Here is a 22578-nt window from a genome sequence, read left to right on the forward strand (position 1 = left end):
CTTGGTACTTCTGCCATTTGTATGGCAGCAGGAAATGCGGAAATAAAATATGGTCAATTCATAAAACCCACATTAATACCAACCCTATTAAGAACATCCTCGACAATCCTAGTTACTTTATAATGTTTCCCTCGCTGATTAACATGAATCCTATCCAATACATCATCAACATTTTGATCACGTTGAATTGCATGAGGAACTTTCTCAATTAAATTCATATTGTCATTCATATCTCTAGGATTATTTTGTAAGTCCTCGAGATTCACTCCTAAATTTTGATGATCACCTCACGATAATCGATAATTCGAGAAATTCGTTCAACTTGTCTAGCCAAACGATCAAATTTGGTCTCATGATCAGCCATCATAGGATTCAAAATAGTAGTCATTTGTTGAGGTAATAGATTGACCAGGTCATGATGACTCTCATCAACATGCTGTCGAAATATAGCCATCGATCCAAAATTATTTGATGTTGATCCCACCTGATAATCTCGAGCGAACTCAGGATTATGTGATTGATTGTCAACTGCTCCTAATGCACTACCAAATCTAATTGGAGGCACGTAACCACTCATAGGTGGAGTATAACCTGGAGAAAGGGCAAAAGGAGGCCAACCTACAGTTATTCCCAGTTGTGTATGCGTTTGAGAAATTCGTGGATGTGGATTATGCCTAGTATTTCCCGCATAAGGATTATTAACTATGGCATTAACCCGAGAACCATTGCCTGGATTTTGAATGCTTTCTTTTGCATTTGTTAATTCTGCAGACGTTTGTGTAACTATTATGGAAACATTATTATTTGCAGATGATCCAACATTGCTATTTGAAACTTCATCAGCCATATTTATGACTCTGTCACTTCAAAGTTGCATACACTAAATCATTACTCAAAAACTAATGAATCTTTTAACACACTTTGTAAAACAATTCTGCTGAGCGTATCAATTTGTTATGTAGATTTTTGGTAAATCTTGGTTAGTTTGATATCTAATGATCTGGGAATAAGTACCAATTTTCAAACGTGCACTAAAAATTCTACTTTAGACAAATAAAGAAGGAAAAAACTTGGAATGTAAAGTAAGATTAAATTACTTGAAAGAGAGTGAAGTAAATGACTTTGAATTTAAATAAAGTAATGAAATGCCTCCGTAGTCGAAGGACTTTGAATCCAAAGACAATGCAAAATTTTAAAGAAAAGAAAAAGACTTTGCAATAAAAAAAAAGCAAATTGCAAAAAGGAAAAAATACAAGGAATTTTAAATTAAAAGTAAAAACATGGAAGAAATCCTACAAAAAAAAAAGTTCTTGGCAAACTCTGAAAGTTGCTGGAGATATGTGTGTACCATATGCAAAACCTGAAAAGTAATTGTTCCCGCCAGATGCATATGTTGTGTAACCGTCTTCAACTGTCTTAACCATCGATCTTAACATTGTTTCAACTGCTCTATTTCACTTCGATAAACCTCATTGAACTAAATACCTTTCTCCTATTGATAACTTTATTTCAACAAAAATTCATCATGCTTGACAAGACTTATCATATTTAATATTTGACGCTAATTACACCATCGTCAATTTATAATTTATTTTATTCAACTAACAGCAACATAATACAATTTTAAAATTAAAGTTTGATAATTTAATTTTTGAAAGTCAGATTGAATTTCTCTTTGATGTTTTAGGGTGGGTACCCCAACTGATCATGAAAATATTATAACGTTAACTATATAGCTAGTTGATATAATAGTAGCAAATTCTGCTTAAGGGTGATCTCTAAACATAATCAACTCAATCCCCCTCCTGTAGGCCTATGTTCAATTGCTTTTGTTCACGAGTAAAATACGTTTTCAAGCTTGTAATGGTTGCAACTTTCCCAAAAAAAAAAAGTATTTGGTAAAAACTATAATTGTATCTATATATGAAGTTGATAATTGTATTGAAAACTATTAGATAATAATTTAATCAAATATATCAAATCATCTAATGATGCTGAACTATTAACTTTATATGAAGATAATTGTATGTAAATTTTTTATCTTGTAGAACTCTTTTTTAATAATTTCTTATCTTTATTCTTGAACTAACTAAAATATATAACTAATGTAGTTGAAATTAAATTGAGATTCTTACATACCAAAGAATGGATGATACCATCTGTTCTGGCCCGGCCTAACTAACACAATGTCCCGACCCGGACGGCTGACTTGGCGGGCGCGTGACACCCAAACCAAAGGGAGCATCCGGATACTTCTTCTCCCAACAGCAAAGCACATGACAGCTGGGAAGGAAAAATTTTCTGGAAGGCAGCTCTGCCCCTATGGAACCCGCCCTAGGCATGGAATATATAAGTGGAGGACCCTACTCCTCTCCCACGGTATGTCACTATCCCCTCACTCTTACTACCATCTGTACGGATTTTGACTTGAGCATCGGAGTCCATTTTGCAGGTGGCTCCCCTTTACACCACGACAGCTTGAGAGGTCGCGAAACTTCAACGATCCATCCTTAGACACGAACCTAGGAGGTAGATCCTTTTCCCATCAGCCTAGGACCAGATTCCCTTCATTCCTTGTAACCATTCCATTCATCCGACCCGTTTGGTACTCGACAAACCGAACACCATCTTTGCCAAGACTATTGAATTGCAAATTAAATATGCAATTACTTTTTGGAGAGTGTTATTCGGAACTGAAAAAAAAAGATGAATAATGTTCTGATGGAGTGAGGTTTGTTCAACGTCTAATTATTTATGCTTTTGTGTCTTATTCTGTTAATTCATATTTCATAATATTATTAGTAATTTAGAAGGAGATGAGGATGCAAAAGTAAAATAACAAAATAAAATTAAGAAATTGTTACGTAAAATTTTAAAGCAATAGGTTTTTCTTTTTTCTCTTTCACTTCTGTCCAAAATCTCAACTTGGAAACTAACTCTCGAAAAGAAACACAAAATGGAGAATATTAAATATGTTAGTCACTGAGTTGAAGTTATACTAAAAGTGTGAGACTCAATTTAATTCATGAATAGGCTAAACTAAATTAAAAAAACTCAGAAAATAAGCTAATGATTGAATGAATAAATAAAACAAAGTTAGGAAAGAAAAGAGTAGCTAGTGGATCAACATAATGTTACTCATGAAACATGATTTTACAGGTCATATGTAAATAGTTATTAAGAGCCAATACCATATTAATTGTTGTTTCTCAATCGGCACAATGCAATAATTAGCAACAAGATGTTGAACAAACCCCACCCTTTCAGAGCATCCTCATCATCATAACATCACATCAAATTACAAGACATTATTTCTAATGAAGCATGAAGCTAAGGTCGTAGCTTCAATATATTTATAAGGTGCGAGGATCCACGTTGAATCCTAGGTGAATAGACATGCATATATAACAATATATATCATGGTTATTATTATTAATATATATAAGGAACTCACCATGAAGTTACAGTGAAGGTGATGAGAAATTTCTAGCAATAATAATCCTATATAATGAAACGCGGCATTGGATTAGTGACAAGGCAATAGGTGTTTTCCTTCTAAAAAAATAAGGCACCATTACATTACAAATTTAAGGTTTGCCAAATGCATAATCTGTCTTTTTTTTCACGTAACTTCTAAACTTCATTCTTTAAATTAGTTTTAGAAAAATTTTATTAGTCATATTAATTTTTAAAAAAATATAATTATAAATTAAATCAATCTTTTTATTAATTAAAAGATAATTTATCATATTAAAAATCACGTGACAATAATAACATAATAACTTAATATTTAAGTCACACAATGATTAATTGTATTTTATTATAAAATAATATATAAATCATTCATTTTGTGATACGTAATATATTAACTTATTACGTAACACATTATTATATAGGCTATGTTTGTTTGTTGAGACATGAACATTAATTATTAAACACAGTGGTACACGTTTATCGTTTATTTATTGAGATAATTTTGGATGGATACGCAGATACACATAAAATATATGTATTTAATATTTTTTTTAAAACTGAGACACAATACATAAGATATAAAATTTGATTTTTCTATTCTTAGTTATTTTTGAAATTATCAATACTTAAGATACAGAAAATAAAATTAATATTAGATTTATATATGTGTATCTTATACATTATTATTAAACACATTACAAAATTTATATATCTTTATGTATATGTATCTTTGTGTATTTGTGTATGTGTTTATGTGTCTCAAAAGCACTAACTAAATACAACCATAACTAATAAAATAATAAATTTGATCTATAATTATATTTTTTAAAGATTAATATGACTAATAAAATTTTTCAAAAATTAACTTTTAAGAGATGCTAAAACAACACACCTTCACCAGCAGAGTACACAACTTTTTTTTTCTAAGAAAAAAAAACAATATTCACAGCAAAACATAATGATTAATCCATTTATCCACTAAAAGGAAAATAGTAGTTAATAGGTTTTCATATCTTTGATGTTGTTAGGTAAAGTATTATTTTGGTTCATAATATTTAGATTAAATTTTAATTTAATTTTTAATGTTTTAATTTAAACATTTTATTTTTATTTCAAAAAATTTAAATAGGTTTAGTGTTGTCCTACTATTAAATTTGACACGAATAATTAACGGTATAAGTGACATGAATATCAATAATATTATTGTTAAGTCATATCTTCTTTATGTTAGAGAAATATAACAAAAATTTTCTTGTACCACTTTTTATTATTGATTTTTTTCTTGTAAAAAAATTCCAAAATTCTATCAATTAATCATCATTAACGATCCAGAATCAAATGAAAAAATTTTAAATTGGTGATCGTTAATAGATTAATTTTACTTACGTACTGAAATCAAACGTTATTGGTTCTTCAATATACTAATTGTTCATGTTAAATTTAATTGTAACATAATATTGAATCCGTTTAAAAATTTTTTGGACTGAAATAGAATGTTTGAAACTTCTCTGGTCATTTTTTTACGTACCTCCCAATCTGACAGAATAACGATTAATTTATCGTTGATTAAAAGTTTGTCGTTGATCAATATGTTGCATACATAAGACGGAATTTGAATTTTTGATACTTGTTTAGGCAGACAAGTGAGTTAACTGCTAGACTAACTCAAGTTGGTTGTTGATTATCTAGTTTTTTGTGGTTTCTCATGGTACCTCTATTTAAGAATTTATCACTGGCTAGTGGACTTCTGCATGCATAAGGCAGGATTCTAATCCTTTATACTTATTTAACAGACGAGTAAGATAACTACTCCACTAATTTAAGTTGTTTGAAACTTTGAATTTTAAGTCTTTAATATTAGCATGATAAAACACTTATCAAAGTTATTGGCCCAATTGGGTTCTAGATGGAGAGCTAACCAATTACCAAGGTTGTGATAATCGGACCGATCATTGAACTGGTTGAATGATTGGCTTAATAGTTCAGTGGTTGAACCGATTTAATTAAATATACAGTAAAATTATAAAAAAAATTTAATATATAATTTTAAATATAAAAATTTAATAATTTTTAAACTAATAAAATTTAAGATTTGACAAATTCACACAATAAATTATCCATAATTTATCATTAAAAGTTCATAAACAACTTCTTGGACGGCATTATCTTGTGGTTGTTGATCACTTTGTGGTTGTTCCATCTAAATTACAAATTACATACAACAAAATAAAACCTTAGTTATTATAGCAATTACAACAAAATTTAGAATTACAACAATTTAGAATCCAAAATTATATCAAAATTCTATATATAATTCAAAATCTAGAATCCAAAATTGAACTTATATCAAAATTATATTCAGTAAAATTTAGAATTATAAAATGATTAATTCATATAATTAACAAAGTAAAAAAAAAATTGAAAAGAAGAAGAACTCTGCATCAATTCATATACTTAACAAAAAAATAATTGAATTCAAATTAGTGGACTAAATTCCTTACTGTAGCAACCAGCAATTCATATGTTAATTAACAAAATAAAAAATTAATTGAAAAACATAAGAACTCACCACGGCAGATAGCAGAGAAGGCCTATAGTTCACGGTGGCAGAACAGATGCCCGACGACGACGTTGACATAATCTTCAAACCGTGCTTCCAATGACCAGACGACGCTGACGACAGAAGCTTCAAAGTTCAGACGACCAGACGACGCCGCCGCTGACAGCAGCTTCGATCCACGACGGTGAGTTCCTTCTGTCCAGCTTCGATCCGGCGTCGATTGTGGTAGGGACGGCGGAGTTTGTTGGAGGAAGACTGGAAGAGAAAATTGGGGTTAAGGAGGTGTGGTGAGTGGCTCTTCGAAAATGGGTTGGGTCAGCTATGTGGGTGGGAATCAGTAATGTGATGCGTGAGCATCTTTTCTAAATTTTCTTATTATTTTAGATATGAATTTATTGAATTGTATTGATATTATAGTGTTTGAAGCCTATTTGGATGCTACTTTGAGGCGCATTGTGGTCTTATTTATTTTAGAAAAAATCCGGACGAGTTTGGCAGAGTTCGTGAAGAAAATTGATGCTGCCAAGCTGGTGCTAAACACCGCTACTGGGCGTTTGGCCCTAGGCACCTCGAAACGTGTGCAACCATTCTGTTAGGTTGGCGCTAAATGCCACGACTTGGCGTTTAACGCCAGAAGCTTCGTAAAATGTGCCTGACACACACGCTAGTGGCGCTAAATGTCGAGTTTGGCGTTTAGCGCCAGGAAGACAACAAGCGCACCATTCGTTTCGGCCTCAGTGGCGCTAAACGCCGAAACTAGCGTTCCGCGCCAGTAGCGCGAATTTGGACTCCACGGAAGGGGATTCATTCCAATATTTAGTTAATAATTAATTAATTATTTATTTTATTTTCATTATTAGTTAAAAAAAACACAATCTTTAGTAGTTATTATTTTATTTTATTTTTAAATCTAAGTTAGATATAAAAGGAGAAAAGATTCAGCCCTTCAGGCTCCCTCTTCTCCTCTCTCTGGACCTCATTCCGCACTTTACACACTTTTGGAACCTTAGTTTTCTCTGAGCCATGAGCAACTAAACCTCCTCTATTAACGTTATGAGCTCTGTTTATTCTATAGATTAATACTATTGCCAGTCTACTTTTAATTAATGTATTGATTTCAATTCAAGAATTACTTTCATTCTTCATCTTATGAATTTGAGTATATTGAAAGATAGCTCTTTTTCTACATGAATTCTTATTGATTCCTGAAAAAGTTAACTCACTTGAATAACAGCTTGAAAGTAACTCCTCCTAAACCACTAATTACCTGGACTTAACATGATATGTGACATATAATTATCTTATATTTGGGCAATTAGGGTTTATGTGGCTAATAAACTAGAATTGAACTTAACCCTTTAATCAAAATTAAGTGACCAAGGAATTAGCGGTTGATTGGGTTAGAGGAGATTAAATCACTAAGGAATTAGGGTTTAATCAAGTAAAGTTTGCCATGAATTGAATCTTGAATGATTAAAGTAGTTGGTAAGAATTGTTAATCCGAAAAAATAAATATCTCTGAAACCTTAACTGTTTTCTGACATACTTTTCACAACGAATTTACTGTTTGCTTTCTCAATTTATTTGATTATTGTTTGATACTTTTGAATCCAAAACACTCTTTTCTACTTATCTAACTAAGTGAATCACTCAATTATTTTTGTTTGGTCCATCAATTCTCGTGGGATTGACCCTCACTCACCTGAGGTATTACTTGGTACGATCCGCTGCACTTGCCAGTTCAGTTGTGGTATTCAAAATTCCGCACCATAATGGGTTTTATTTTTTTTTCAGCGTTAAAATGATGTTGTTTTGGTGGATATTAAAAAACTGAAACTTTTAAAAACCCATCTGGTTCGGTTGATTCGCCGGTTAACCACCGATTTGACCGATTTTTTGCAAGATGGTTCTAGGGGTCAACCGGACTGGCCAGATGACCGATTTCCAGTTAATCCATTCAAATTGGTCGATCAGGTGTAATTTTCATAACCTTACCAATTACTGGTCGAGTTTTTTAGACCTACATAGTCTTATATTTCTAAGGCAACAATATTGTAAGTATAATATCCACAATTTATTGGTACTAGGATCACTCATTCATATAAATGACACTATCATTTTTTTTGTTCTCAAACTCACCAACAACACTCTCACAAAGTATGGAGAGATGATTAAAGTACATACTTAATTGCTAAGAAAAGTTATTATTGGCTATGAATAACTAAGCATGAATTGGAATGGAGGTGATGAAATTAAACTTGTAGAAAGTTCAACTTACTACACTAATTGTCTTTGATAAGCTTGATAACTCATGAGTATAATATATATCTAGCTACTATTGTTGACAACTTTTGACTTATTTTTATCATGTAGTCAAATTTTGTAACTAATATTTGACTACTACATTGTAAACACTTCTAACATGTTGTAAGCAACTTGTAACATTTTTTAATCCTCTAGCATTTTGTAAAAAATCTCATATGAATTGTAAATTTTTAAATCTTTTACCAATTTGACAATGTGTGAAGTCTTCTAGTTTCTTGTTCTTTTATCTAATTTGACAACTTGATTATCTCATGATCACTCATGATGATTCTCGTATGTAAGTGGATACAAGTTGATTTATTTCATCCAATAAATATTTAGGAGGAGAAAGAAGAAACAACAATATTTTATCCTAAACTCTTTAAGAGTGTTATTTTGATTAGCAAGTTTTACTCTAGAAAGAGCCTCTCCTTAAAAAATGACAATTATGTTAAGCACTTAGTGGTTGTATCATGATTTTGAGAGGATTTTCTTACTAAGTTGGGTGAGCACTTAGTGGTTGAAAGTTTAGGGAGTGAACCTAGCCAAATCAAATTTGGATAGAAGTTTGGTTTTTCCCTGTAATGCATGAGCATCTTAAGTACTTTTCTTGGGCATTTTTTATAGAAAATTTATGACTTTTGTTTGATAATTATATTATTTTCAAGGCTATTCTATTAGTACTTTAATTTTCTTGATTTCATGATTCTTATAGGAAAATTTTAGGAAAAGAGAAGCAAAAGCACAAGGAAGAACCAAGAATTGAAGACAAGTGCAGAGAGAATTCGTGGATGCTGTTAAGTCTGACCTCTTCACACTCCAATGAGCATAACTTGAGCTATAGAGGTCCAAATGATGTGGTTTTAGTGGCATTAAAAAATCAACTTCCATAGTTTTCCAACAATATATTATAGTTTAGGATTACTCTCTTGATTCATGGCGCTAAACGCCGTGAAAGTGGCGCTAAATGCCAAACCGCGTCCCACTCACCATTTCATGCAGGAGTCTCGGTGCCAAACGCCAGAAACTGGCACTAAATGCCAGACAGACAGCAAGGAGTGTGCGGATTGCATCAAAAGTGGCCCAAACTGGCGCTAAATGCCAATAACAAGGCCTAGAGCCCAATCTCACACTGAATTAAAAAAAACACCGTCTCTCTCTCTCTCTCTCTCTCTCTCTCTCTCTCTCTCTCTCTCTCTCTCTCTCTCTCTCTCTCTCTCTCTCTCTCTCTCTCTCTCTCTCTCTCTCTCTCTCTCTCTCTAGCTCTTAACTTCCATTTTTCTTCTCCTCATTAGTTTAAGATTTTACATTAGATTATGATTTTAATTTTTCTACACTATGGGAAACTAAACCTTTATTGTTAAGGTTAGGAGTTGTGTTTACTTTAATAGATTAATACTTGATGAGTGGATATTTTATACGCTTTTTGGGGTTAATTTCATATAGTTTTTAGTATGTTTTAGTTAGTTTTTAGTGTATTTTCATTAGTTTTTAGGAAAAATTCATATTTCTGGACTTTACTATGAGTTGTGTGTTTTTCTGTAATTTCAGGTATTTTTCTGGCTGAAATTGAGGGAGCTGAGCAAAAATCTGATGCAGGCTGAAAAAGGACTGCTGATGCTGTTGGATTCTGACCTCCTTGCACTCAAAGTGGATTTTCTGGAGCTACAGAACTCGAAATGGCGTGATTCCAATTGCGTTGGAAAGTAGACATCCAGGGCTTTCCAGAAATATATAATAGTCCATACTTTGTTCAAGGATAGATGATGTAAACTGGCGTTCAACGCCAGTTCTCTGCCCAATTCTGGCGTCCAGCGCCAGAAAAGGATTAAAAGTTGGAGTTCAACGCCAGAAATGGATCCAAACCTGGCGTTGAACGCCCAAAATGGCCTTATGCACGTGAATTGCTTAAGTCTCAGCCCCAGCACACACCAAGTGGGCCCCAGAAGTGGATCTCTATACCATCTGTTATAGTTTATTCAATTTCTGTAAACCTAGGCTACTAGTTTAGTATTTAAACAATTTTTAGAGACTTATTTTGTATCTCATGACATTTTAGATCTAAACTTTGTACTCTTTGACAGCATGAGTCTCTAAACTCCATTGTTGGAGGTGAAGAGCTCTGCTGTGTCTCGATGAATTAATGCAAGTATTTCTGTTTTCTATTCAAACATGCGTGTTCCTATCTAAGATATCCATTCGCGCCTAACTATGGAGAAGGTGATGATCAGTGACACTCATCACTATCCTCAATCCATGAACGTGTGTCTGACAACCACCCCCGTTCTACATCAGACTGAATGAATATCTCTTAGATTTCTTAATCAGAATCTCCGTGGTATAAGCTAGATTGATGGCGGCATTCATGAGAATCTGGAAAGTCTAAACCTTGTCTGTGGTATTCCGAGTAGGATTCAGGGATTGAATGACTGTGACGAGCTTCAAACTCGCGAGTGCTGGGCGTAGTGACAGACGCAAAAGGAGGGTGAATCCTATTCCAGCATGATCGGGAACCTTAGATGATTAGCCGTGCTGTGACAGAGCATTTGGACCATTTTCACAAGAGGAGGGGATGTAACCATTGACAACGGTGATGCCCCAACACACAGCTTGCCATAGAAGGACGTGCGTGCGTGAATCAGAGAACAGAGGAAAGTAGAGATTTAGAAGACAAAGCATCTCCAAAACTCCAACATATTCTCCATTACTGCATAACAAGTAACTTTTAACCCATGCTCTCTTGTTCATTCGCAATCCAACTGATAAATATAATTGACTTCCTGACTAAGAATTGCAGGATAACCATAGATTGCTTCAAACCAACAATCTCCGTGGGATTCGACCCTTACTCACGTAAGGTATTACTTGGACGACCCAGTGCACTTGCTGGTTAGTGGTACGAGTTGTGAAAAGTGTGATTCACAATTCGTGCACCAAGTTTTTGGCGCCGTTGCCGGGGATTGTTCGTGTTTGAACAACTGAAGGTTTATTTTGTTTCTTAGATTAGGAAAATTTTTCTTTTTGGTTTAGAGTCCCTTATTATTGTCGTGTTAAAATTTTAGAATCCTTATTTTCTTTTTAAAATATTTTTCAAAAATAATTTCTCTATTAAATCCTGTGCCAAACTTTAAGTTTGGTGTTTTCTTGTTGGTTTTTCTGTGTTTTTCGAAAATTTTAAGTTTGGTGTTCTTGTGAGTCTTCAAAGTGTTCTTGAGTTTTCTTGTGTCTTGATCTTAAAATTTTTAAGTTTGGTGTTCCTTGGTGTTTTTCTCTTTCCTCACTAAATTCAAAAATATCTTTTCTCTCTAATTTTAAAACAAATTTTCGAAAATCAATTTCAAAAAAAATTTTCAGATTTTTTTAAAAAAAATTTAAAATCTTTTCCAAATCATACCTTTTTCAAAACTTCCTTACCACTTTCTCTCTCCTCATTTTTTCGAAAATCTTCACCTATTTTTATTTATTTTATTTTAATTTATTTTATTTTCGAAATAAATAAATAAATAAATAAATAAATAAATAAATAAATAAATAAAAATAAAAAAGATTTTTTTTTTTGCATCATCTCCCTTTCTCCATCATGGACCTAAGCGGAAATGAACAGTCTAGGAGGACTCTGGGGTCATATTCTAACCCCTCTACTGCTTCATATGGGAGTAGCATCTGCATACCCTCCATTGGAGTCAGTAGCTTTGAGTTGAATCCTCAGCTCATTATCATGGTGCAGCAAAATTGCCAGTATTCCGGTCTTCCACAGGAAGAACCTACAGAGTTTCTGGCACAGTTTCTACAGATTGCTGACACAGTACATGATAAAGAAATAGATCAGGATGTCTACAGACTATTACTGTTTCCATTTGCTGTAAAAGATCAAGCTAAGAGGTGGTTGAATAACCAACCTAAGGCCAGCATAAGGACATGGAAATAGCTGACAGAAAAATTCCTGAATCAATACTTTCCTCCAAAACGGATGACACAGCTAAGGCTGGACATCCAAGGCTTTAAACAAGGAGATAGTGAATCTCTTTATGATGCCTGGGAGAGATACAGAGAGATGCTACGAAAATGCCCTTCTGAAATGTTTTTAGAGTGGGTTCAGTTAGACATCTTCTATTATGAGCTTGCTGAAGGAGCTCAGATGTCTCTAGATTACTCAGCTGGTGGATCTATCCACATGAGAAAGACAATTGAAGAGGCTCAAGAGCTCATTGATACAGTTGCCAGGAATCAGCATCTGTACCTAAGCAGTGACCCTTCCATGAAAGAAGAGGTTAAAACAGCAACTGCTGAACTCAGTCCTGTAAAACAAGCTGCTGAATTCAATCATCAATTGGACTTTCTAACAAAGCAGTTAGCCGAATTCAAAGATAGACTACAAGAGACAAGGATGGCTAATATACATATGGACGAACAGTTTAAGCAAACAAAGCAGCAGCTGTCAAGGCAAATAACAGAAGAATGCCAAGCAGTTCAACTAAGAAGTGGAAAAACATTAAATACCCCACCTCAAGGTAGCAAAAAGCTAAGAAACGAGCAAACCACCCAAAATTCACCTGAGGACAGTAAGAGCCCAGGGAAAAGTAATTCTGGAATTAAAACGCCAGAAATTTGGTGGAAAGCTGGCGCTGAACGCCCAGACCATGCTCAGGACTGGCGTTCAACGCCAGAAACAAGGCAGCACTGGCGTTCAACGCCAGAAATAGGCAAGAATCTGGTGTTGAACGCCCAAAATGGGCAAGACCTGGCGCTGAACGCCCAAAATGGGCACAGTTCTGGCGTTCAGACGCCAGGAACAGACAATGAGTTGGCATCTCACGTCACTCCAGCTTCTAACTCTGGCACTCAATTGCCAGTGAGGGATTAGACACACACACGTGCTGATGACAACCCCTCTAAAAAGGCTTCTTCAACCACTTCTGTAGGCAATAAACCTATAGCAACTAAGGTTGAAGAATATAAAGCCAAGATACCTTATCCTCAAAAACTCCGGAAAGAGGAGCAGGATAAGCAATTTGCTCGCTTTGCATATTACCTTAGGACTCTTGAAATAAAGATTCCATTTGCAGAAGCACTTGAGCAAACACCTTCTTATGCCAAGTTCATGAAAGAGATCTTGAGTCATAAAAAGGATTGGAGAGAAACAGAAAGAGTTCTCCTCACTAAAGAATGCAGTGCAGTCATTCTGAAAAGCTTTCCTGAGAAGCTCAAAGACCCTGGGAGTTTTCTGATACCATGCATATTAGAAGGTCGATGCACCAAGACAGCTTTATGCGATCTTGGGGCAAGCATCAACCTAATACCTGCATCCACTATCAGAAAGCTTGGCTTAACTGAAGAAATTAAACCAACCAGGATATGTCTCCAACTTGCTGATGGCTCCACTAAATACCCATCAGGCGTAATTGAAGACATGATTGTCAGAGTTGGGCCATTCGCCTTTTCCACTGACTTTTTTGTGTTGGAAATGGAGGAGCACAAGAGTGCTACTCTCATTCTAGGAAGACCCTTCCTAGCAACTGGACGATCCCTCATTGACGTCCAACAGGGGGAAATAACCCTGAGAGTCAATGATGATGAGTTTAAGTTGAACGCTGTCAAAGCCATGCAGCATCCTGACACATCAGAAGACTGCATGAAAGTTGATCTTATTGACTCTTTGGTAGAAGAGATCAACATGGCTGAGAGTCTCGAATCAGAGTTGGAAAACATCTTTAAAGATGTTCAGCCTGATTTAGAGGATTCAGAGGACATGAAAGAGCCTCTGAAAATTTTTCTGGAAGAAGAAAAACCTCCTAAACCCGAGCTCAAGCCATTACCACCATCCTTGAAATATGCATTTCTGGGAGAAGGTGACACTTTTCCAGTGATCATAAGCTCTGCCTTAAATTCACAGGAAGAGGAAGCACTTATTTAAGTGCTAAGGACACACAAGACAGCTCTTGGGTGGTCCATAGGTGACCATAAGGGCATAAGCCCAGCTAGATGCATGCACAAAATCTTATTGGAGGATAATGCCAAACCAGTGGTTCAACCACAGAGGCGGCTAAATTCAGCCATGAAGGAAGTGGTGCAGAAAGAGGTCACCAAATTACTAGAGGCTGGGATTATTTATCCTATTTCTGATAGCCCCTGGGTGAGCCCTGTCCAAGTCGTCCCAAAAAAGGGAGGCATGACAGTGATTCATAATGAAAAAAATGAACTGGTTCCTACAAGAACAGTTACAGGGTGGCGCATGTGTATTGACTACAGAAGGCTCAATACAGCCACCAGAAAGGATAATTTTCCTTTACCATTCATAGACTAGATGCTAGAAAGACTAGCAGGTCATGATTATTACTGCTTTTTGGACGGCTACTCAGGCTATAACCAGATTGCAGTAGATCCTCAGGATCAAGAGAAAACAGCATTCACATGTCCATCTGGAGTGTTTGCTTATAGAAGGATGCCATTTGGGCTGTGTAATGCGCCTGCAACCTTCCAGAGATGCATGCTCTCTATTTTCTCTGATATGGTGGAAAAATTTCTGGAAGTCTTCATGGATGACTTCTCAGTATATGGAGACTCATTCAGCTCCTGTCTTGATCACCTGAAACTTGTTCTGAAGAGATGCCAAGAGACCAACCTAGTTTTAAACTGGGAAAAATGTCACTTCATGGTGACTGAAGGGATTGTTCTTGGGCATAAAATTTCAAACAAGGGAATAGAGGTGGATCAAGCAAAAATAGAGGTAATTGAAAAATTACCACCACCTGCCAATGTTAAGGCAATCAGAAGCTTTCTGGGGCATGCAGGATTCTATAGGAGGTTTATAAAGGATTTTTCAAAAATCGCAAAACCTCTAAGTAATCTGCTAGCTGCTGACACGCCATTTGTGTTTGACACAGAGTGCCTGCAGGCATTTGAAACACTGAAAGCTAAGCTGGTCACAGCACCAGTCATTTCTGCACCAGACTGGACATTACCATTTGAGCTAATATGTGATGCCAGTGATCACACCATTGGTGCAGTGTTGGGACAGAGGCATGATAAGCTTCTGCACGTCATTTATTACGCCAGTCGCGTTCTAAATGATGCCCAGAAAAATTACACAACCACAGAAAAAGAATTACTTGCAGTGGTTTACGCCATTGACAAGTTCAGATCATACTTAGTAGGATCAAAAGTGATTGTGTACACTGATCATGCTGCTCTTAAATATCTACTCACAAAGCAGGATTCAAAACCCAGGCTCATCAGATGGGTGTTGCTTCTGCAAGAGTTTGATATAGAAATAAAAGACAGAAAAGGGACAGAGAACCAAGTGGCTGATCATCTATCCCGGATAGAGCCAGTAGAAGGGACGCCCCTCCCCTCTCTTAAGATCTCTGAGACTTTTCCAGATGAGCATTTATTTGCCATTCAGGAAACACCATGGTTTGTCGATATTGCAAACTATAAAGCTGCAAGGTTCATACCCAAGGAGTACAACAAGATACAAAAGAAAAAATTAATTACTGATGCAAAGTACTACTTGTGGGATGAACCTTATCTCTTTAAGAGATGCGCAGACAGAATAATCCATAGGTGTGTGCCTAGAGAAGAAGCACAGAGGATCCTGTGGCATTGCCACGGATCTCAATATGGAGGCCATTTCGGAGGTGAGCGAACAGCCACCAAGGTCCTCCAATGTGGCTTCTATTGGCCCACACTCTATAAAAATTCCCGAGAGTTTGTACGTAACTGTGACAGTTGCCAAAGAGCTGGTAATCTGCCTCATGGGTACGCCATGCCTCAACAAGGAATCTTGGAAATTGAGTTGTTTGACGTATGGGAAATTGACTTCATGGGACCTTTCCCACCATCATACTCAAACATTTATATTCTGGTAGCAGTTGACTATGTATCAAAATGGGTTGAGGCCATTGCCACACCCACCAATGATACTAAAACAGTGCTAAAGTTCCTCCAGAAACATATCTTTAGCAGGTTTGGTGTCCCTAGAGTACTCATCAGTGATGGGGGCACTCACTTCTGCAATAAACAACTTTACTCTGCCATGGTTCGGTATGGAATTCGCCATAAGGTGGCTACTCCATATCATCCACAAACTAATGGGCAAGCTGAAGTCTCTAACAGAGAATTAAAGAGAATCCTAGAACGGACAGTAAGTACCCATAGAAAGGATTGGGCACGAAGCCTGGATGATGCTCTGTGGGCTTACAGAACAGCATTCAAGACCCCTATAGGGACCTCTCCATACCAACTTGTGTATGGTAAGGCATGTCACCTGCCCGTGGAACTGGAACATAAAGCCTACTGGGCAACCAGATTCCTAAACTTTGATGCCAAATTAGCAGGAGAAAAAAGATTGCTCCAGCTAAATGAACTAGAGGAATTCAGATTCACAGCTTTTGAAAATGCCAAGCTTTATAAAGAGAAATAAAAAAAGTGGCATGACAGAAAGCTGTCATCTAGAATCTTTGAGCCAGGACAGAAGGTTCTGCTGTTCAACTATAGACTCAGGCTATTCCCCGGGAAATTGAAATCCCGGTGGAGGGGACCATACGTGATTACAAGTGTATCACCATATGGTTATGTGGAGCTTCAAGATATTGATTCTGATAAGAGGTTCATTGTAAATGGACAGAGAATCAAACATTATCTTGAAGGCAACATTGAGCAAGAGTGCTCAAGGCTGAAGCTAGACTAAAAGCTCAGCAAGGTCTAGCTAAAGACAATAAAGAAGCGCTTGCTGGGAGGCAACCCAGCCATGGGGCAACAATCCTCTAAGCATTTTGCCCTATTTTTATTTTTATTTTTATTTGTTTATATAAAGTTCACTGACACTAAGGTGAAGAATCATTTAAATCCACAGAGTTACAGAAGGACTCGGCACACAAAACAGAGAAAAAGAGCCCACTGGCAAGAAAACGCCAGTAATGGCAGCAATCTGGGCGTTCAACGCCAGAAATGGGCACCCACTGGGTGTTGAACGCCAGTAATGGCAGCAGCTGGGCGTTGAATGCCCAGGAGAGCAGCATTTGGGCGTTGAACGCCCAAAACAGGCAGTGTTTGGGCGTTCAAACGCCAGGATGGCAGGAAGGAGACAAAACTCATTTTTATTCAAATTTTTTCATTCTAAATCTTGATTTTCATACTTCAATACATGATTTCTTACATAAACATGTTAAGAACCCTGATTTTTAAAATTCCTAATTTCTAAAAACCCTACTTTAAAAATATCAAATGTATTTTAATCCATAAGCACCAGGCCTCTTTGCGAATTCAATCCAACTCTTTTCAAAACTTATTTTTTACAAATCTATCTTTTCAACTCATCAATATCTTTTTCAAAACCTCCACTTTATCTTTTTCAAAAACTAAATCTATCTTTTTCAAAAATCTTTCATATCCTCTCAATTTTAAACTATATCTTCTCTTATCATATCTTCTATCTTATATTTTCCAAATAAATCTTTTTATCATATCTTTATCTCTTTTTTTTCGAAAACCCACCCTCCCTCCCTATAAATTTGAGTTCGGCCTCCCTCCCCTCCCATCAACAATTGCACCTAGCTCTCCTTCTATCCCTCTCATTTCTTTTCTTTTGCTTGAGGACAAGCAAACCTCTAAGTTTGGTGTGTTTATCCACGATCACTAAGATCATGGCTCCCAAAGGAAAACAACCCACTCCAAGAGGCAAGAAAGAGAGCATTCCAAAACCACTTTGGAATCAAGGGAAGTTCTTATCTAAAGAATATTCGGACCATTATAACAAAATAATGGGTCTGAGATCAGTGATCCCGGAAGTTAGATTCGATCTGAAAGAAGATGAATATCCGGAGATCCAGGAGCAAATTCGAATCAGGAACTGGGAAGTCCTAGCTAATCCTGAAATGAAAGTGGGAAGGAATATGATCCAGGAGTTTTATGCTAATATGTGGCAGACTGACAAGCAAAAACTATCTGGAACTGCTTTCTATGAATATCGGACCATGGTCAGAGGAAAGATTGTTCATACCACCCCTGACAAGATCAGAGAGATCTTAAAGCTACCTCAGCTGAAAGATGATCCAGACTCCTTCAACAGGAGAATGATGAGAACAGACAAGGGTCTGGATAAGATTCTAGAGGACATATGTATCCCTGGAGCCAGGTGGACCACCAACACAAAGGGTGTCCCAAATCAACTCAAGAGAGAAGATCTCAAACCAGTCGCCAGAGGATGGCTGGACTTCATTGGGCATTCTCTGTTGCCTACCAGCAACCGTTCTGAAGTCACAGTTAAAAGAGTAGTGATGATCCATTGCATCATGATGGGAACAGAAGTGGAAGTTCATCAGCTGATCTCAGCTGAACTCTACAAAATTGCTAACAAAAATTCTAAAGAAGCCAGGTTGGCTTATTCAAACGTGATTTCTCTGCTCTGCAAGGACGCTAGGGTAAGGATGGGAATAACTGAGTATATCTCAGTTGCAAAACCAATTACCAAAGCCTCAATGGAAAAACAACAAGCACAGGATGAGCCCACCAAGAAGAAAACACAGGAATTTCTCCCAAAAATCCCTCAATCTGAATACTGGGAGTATCTTGAGACATCTATCACCAAGATACGGGAAGCTATAGAGCAAATAATAAAAGAACAGAAGGAATACAGTCAAATGCTGACCTATATGTTTAAAGAACAAGAGGAGCAAGGGCGTGACTTAAGGGAGTTGAAGCGCCAGAAGTTATCTCTTGAAGAATCAAGCACCCCACGGATTAGAGGAACACCTATTTCCCAGAACAAAGGTTGTTAAATTCCAATTTCTGCTTTAACTCTGTGATAGTGTCATTAGAGAAGTTCACCTTAGGAGTCATATAGTAGTAATTAGTATCTATTTTGATCTTATCTCCAATTAAGCCATAGTTTATTTTTTTCATCATCAGCAAACATGAATAAAATAGTAGATCTTTTGAATAAGAGGCAATAAAATTTCGAGTTTTAATAAGAGAAATTCTAATTAGTTACATGTGGTGGCAATACTTTCTGTCTTCTGAATGAATGCTTGAACAGTGCACATGTCTCTTGAATTTGTTGTTTAAGACTGTTAAATATGTTGGCTCTTGAAAGAATGATGAACATGAGACATGTTATTGATAATCTGAAAAATCATAAAAATGATTCTTGAAGCAAGAAAAAGCAGCAAAAAAAAAGAGGGGAGAAAAGAAAAGTAGAAAAAGCCAATAGCCCTTAAAACCAAAAGGCAAGGGTAATAAAAAGGATCCCAAGACTTTGAGCATCAGTGGATAGGAGGGCCTAAGGGAATAAAATCCTGGCCTAAGCGGCTAAACCGAGCTGTCCCTAACCATGTGCTTGTGGCGTGAAGGTGTCAAGTGAAAACTTGAGACTGAGCGGTTAAAGTCAAGGTCCAAAGCAGAAAGAAGAGTGTGCTTAAGAACTCTGGACACCTCTAATTGGGGACTTTAGCAAAGCTGAGTCACAATCTGAAAAGTTTCACCCAATTATGTGTCTGTGGCATTTATGTATCCGGTGGTAATACTGGAAAACAAAGTGCTTAGGGCCACGGCCAAGACTCATGAAATAGCTGTGTTCAAGAATCATCATACTGAAATAGGAGAATCAATAACACTATCTGAATTCTAAGTTCTTATAGATGCCAATCACTCTGAGCTTCAATGGATAAAGTGAGATGCCAAAACTGTTCGGAAGCAAAAAGCTGCTAGTCCCGCTCATCTAATTAGAATCTGAGCTTCACTCAAAAACTCTGAGATATTATTGCTTCTTAACCTATTAGTCTTCTATTTTATTTGTCTAGTTGCTTGAGGACAAGCAACAGTTTAAGTTTGGTGTTGTGATGAGCGGATATTTTATACGCTTTTTGGGGTTAATTTCATATAATTTTTAGTATGTTTTAGTTAGTTTTTAGTGTATTTTCATTAGTTTTTAGGAAAAATTCATATTTCTGGACTTTACTATGAGTTGTGTGTTTTTCTATAATTTCAGGTATTTTTCTGGCTAAAATTGAGGGAGCTGAGCAAAAATCTGATTCAGGCTGAAAAAGGACTGCTGATGCTGTTGGATTCTGACCTCCCTGCACTCAAAGTAGATTTTCTGGAGCTACAGAACTCGAAATGGCGTGCTTCCAATTGCGTTGGAAAGTAGACATCCAGGGCTTTCCAGAAATATATAATAGTCCATATTTTGCTCAAGGATAGATGACGTAAACTGGCGTTCAACGCCAGTTCTCTGCCCAATTCTGGCATCCAGCGCCAGAAAAGGATTAAAAGTTGGAGTTCAACGCCAGAAATGGATCCAAACCTGGCATTGAACGCCCAAAATGGCCTTATGCACGTGAATTGCTTAAGTCTCAGCCCCAGCACACACCAAGTGGGCCCCAGAAGTGGATCTCTATACCATCTGTTATAGTTTATTCAATTTCTGTAAACCTAGGCTACTAGTTTAGTATTTAAACAATTTTTAGAGACTTATTTTGTATCTCATGACATTTTAGATCTAAACTTTGTACTCTTTGATGGCATGAGTCTCTAAACTCCATTGTTGGGGGTGAGGAGCTCTGCTGTGTCTCGATGAATTAATGCAAGTATTTCTGTTTTCTATTCAAACATGCGTGTTCCTATCTAAGATATCCATTCGCGCCTAACTATGGAGAAGGTGATGATCAGTGACACTCATCACCTTCCTCAATCCATGAACGTGTGTCTGACAACCACCCCCGTTCTACATCAGACTGAATGAATATCTCTTAGATTCCTTAATCAAAATCTCCGTGGTATAAGCTAGATTGATGGCGGCATTCATGAGAATCTGGAAAGTCTAAACCTTGTCTGTGGTATTCCGAGTAGGATTCAGGGATTGAATGACTGTGACGAGCTTCAAACTCGCGAGTGCTGGGCGTAGTGACAGACGCAAAAGGAGGGTGAATCCTATTCCAGCATGATCGGGAACCTTAGATGATTAGCCGTGCTGTGACAGAGCATTTGGACCATTTTCACAAGAGGAGGGGATGTAACCATTGACAACGGTGATGCCCCAACACACAGCTTGCCATAGAAGGACGTGCGTGTGTGAATCAGAGAACAAAGGAAAGCAGAGATTTAGAAGACAAAGCATCTCCAAAACTCCAACATATTCTCCATTACTGCATAACAAGTAACTTTTAACCCATGCTCTCTTGTTCATTCGCAATCCAACTGATAAATATAATTGACTTCCTGACTAAGAATTGCAGGATAACCATAGATTGCTTCAAACCAACAATCTCCGTGGGATTCGACCCTTACTCACGTAAGGTATTACTTGGACGACCCAGTGCACTTGCTGGTTAGTGGTACGAGTTGTGAAAAGTGTGATTCACAATTCGTGCACCAAGTTTTTGGCGCCGTTGCCGGGGATTGTTCGTGTTTGAACAACTGAAGGTTTATTTTGTTTCTTAGATTAGGAAAATTTTTCTTTTTGGTTTAGAGTCCCTTATTATTGTCGTGTTAAAATTTTAGAATCCTTATTTTCTTTTTAAAATCTTTTTCAAAAATAATTTCTCTATTAAATCCTGTGCCAAACTTTAAGTTTGGTGTTTTCTTGTTGGTTTTTCTGTGTTTTTCGAAAATTTTAAGTTTGGTGTTCTTGTGAGTCTTCAAAGTGTTCTTGAGTTTCCTTGTGTCTTGATCTTAAAATTTTTAAGTTTGGTGTTCCTTGGTGTTTTTCTCTTTCCTCACTAAATTCAAAAATATCTTTTCTCTCTAATTTTAAAATAAATTTTCGAAAATCAATTTCAAAAAAAATTTTCAGATTTTTTTTAAAAAAAATTTAAAATCTTTTCCAAATCATACCTTTTTCAAAACTTCCTTACCACTTTTTCTCTCCTCATTTTTTCAAAAATCTTCACCTATTTTAATTTATTTTATTTTAATTTATTTTATTTTTGAAATAAATAAATAAATAAAAATAAAAAAAGATTTTTTTTGCATCATCTCCCTTTCTCCATCATGGACCTAAGCGGAAATGAACAGTCCAGGAGGACTCTGGGGTCATATTCTAACCCCTCTACTGCTTCATATGGGAGTAGCATCTGCATACCCTCCATTGGAGTCAGTAGCTTTGAGTTGAATCCTCAGCTCATTATCATGGTGCAGCAAAATTGCCAGTATTCCGGTCTTCCACAGGAAGAACCTACAGAGTTTTTGGCACAGTTTCTACAGATTGGTGACACAGTACATGATAAAGAAATAGATCAGGATGT

At 36.4% G+C, this 22578-nt stretch overlaps 1 long non-coding RNA gene across 1 annotated transcript; it reads right to left on the minus strand.

The window, feature by feature from the left end:
- Window positions 1–1070: 1070 nt before the first annotated feature.
- On the minus strand, window positions 1071–3358 carry LOC140181661 (uncharacterized). Its single transcript, XR_011876693.1, has 2 exons — window positions 3192–3358; window positions 1071–2693 (listed from the first exon to the last, which is right to left on the minus strand). It is a non-coding gene; the product is annotated as an uncharacterized lncRNA (long non-coding RNA).
- Window positions 3359–22578: the final 19220 nt, after the last annotated feature.

The sequence above is a fragment of the Arachis hypogaea genome, chromosome 18 (assembly GCF_003086295.3).
Source record: "Arachis hypogaea cultivar Tifrunner chromosome 18, arahy.Tifrunner.gnm2.J5K5, whole genome shotgun sequence".
Classification (NCBI taxonomy): Eukaryota; Viridiplantae; Streptophyta; class Magnoliopsida; order Fabales; family Fabaceae; genus Arachis; species Arachis hypogaea.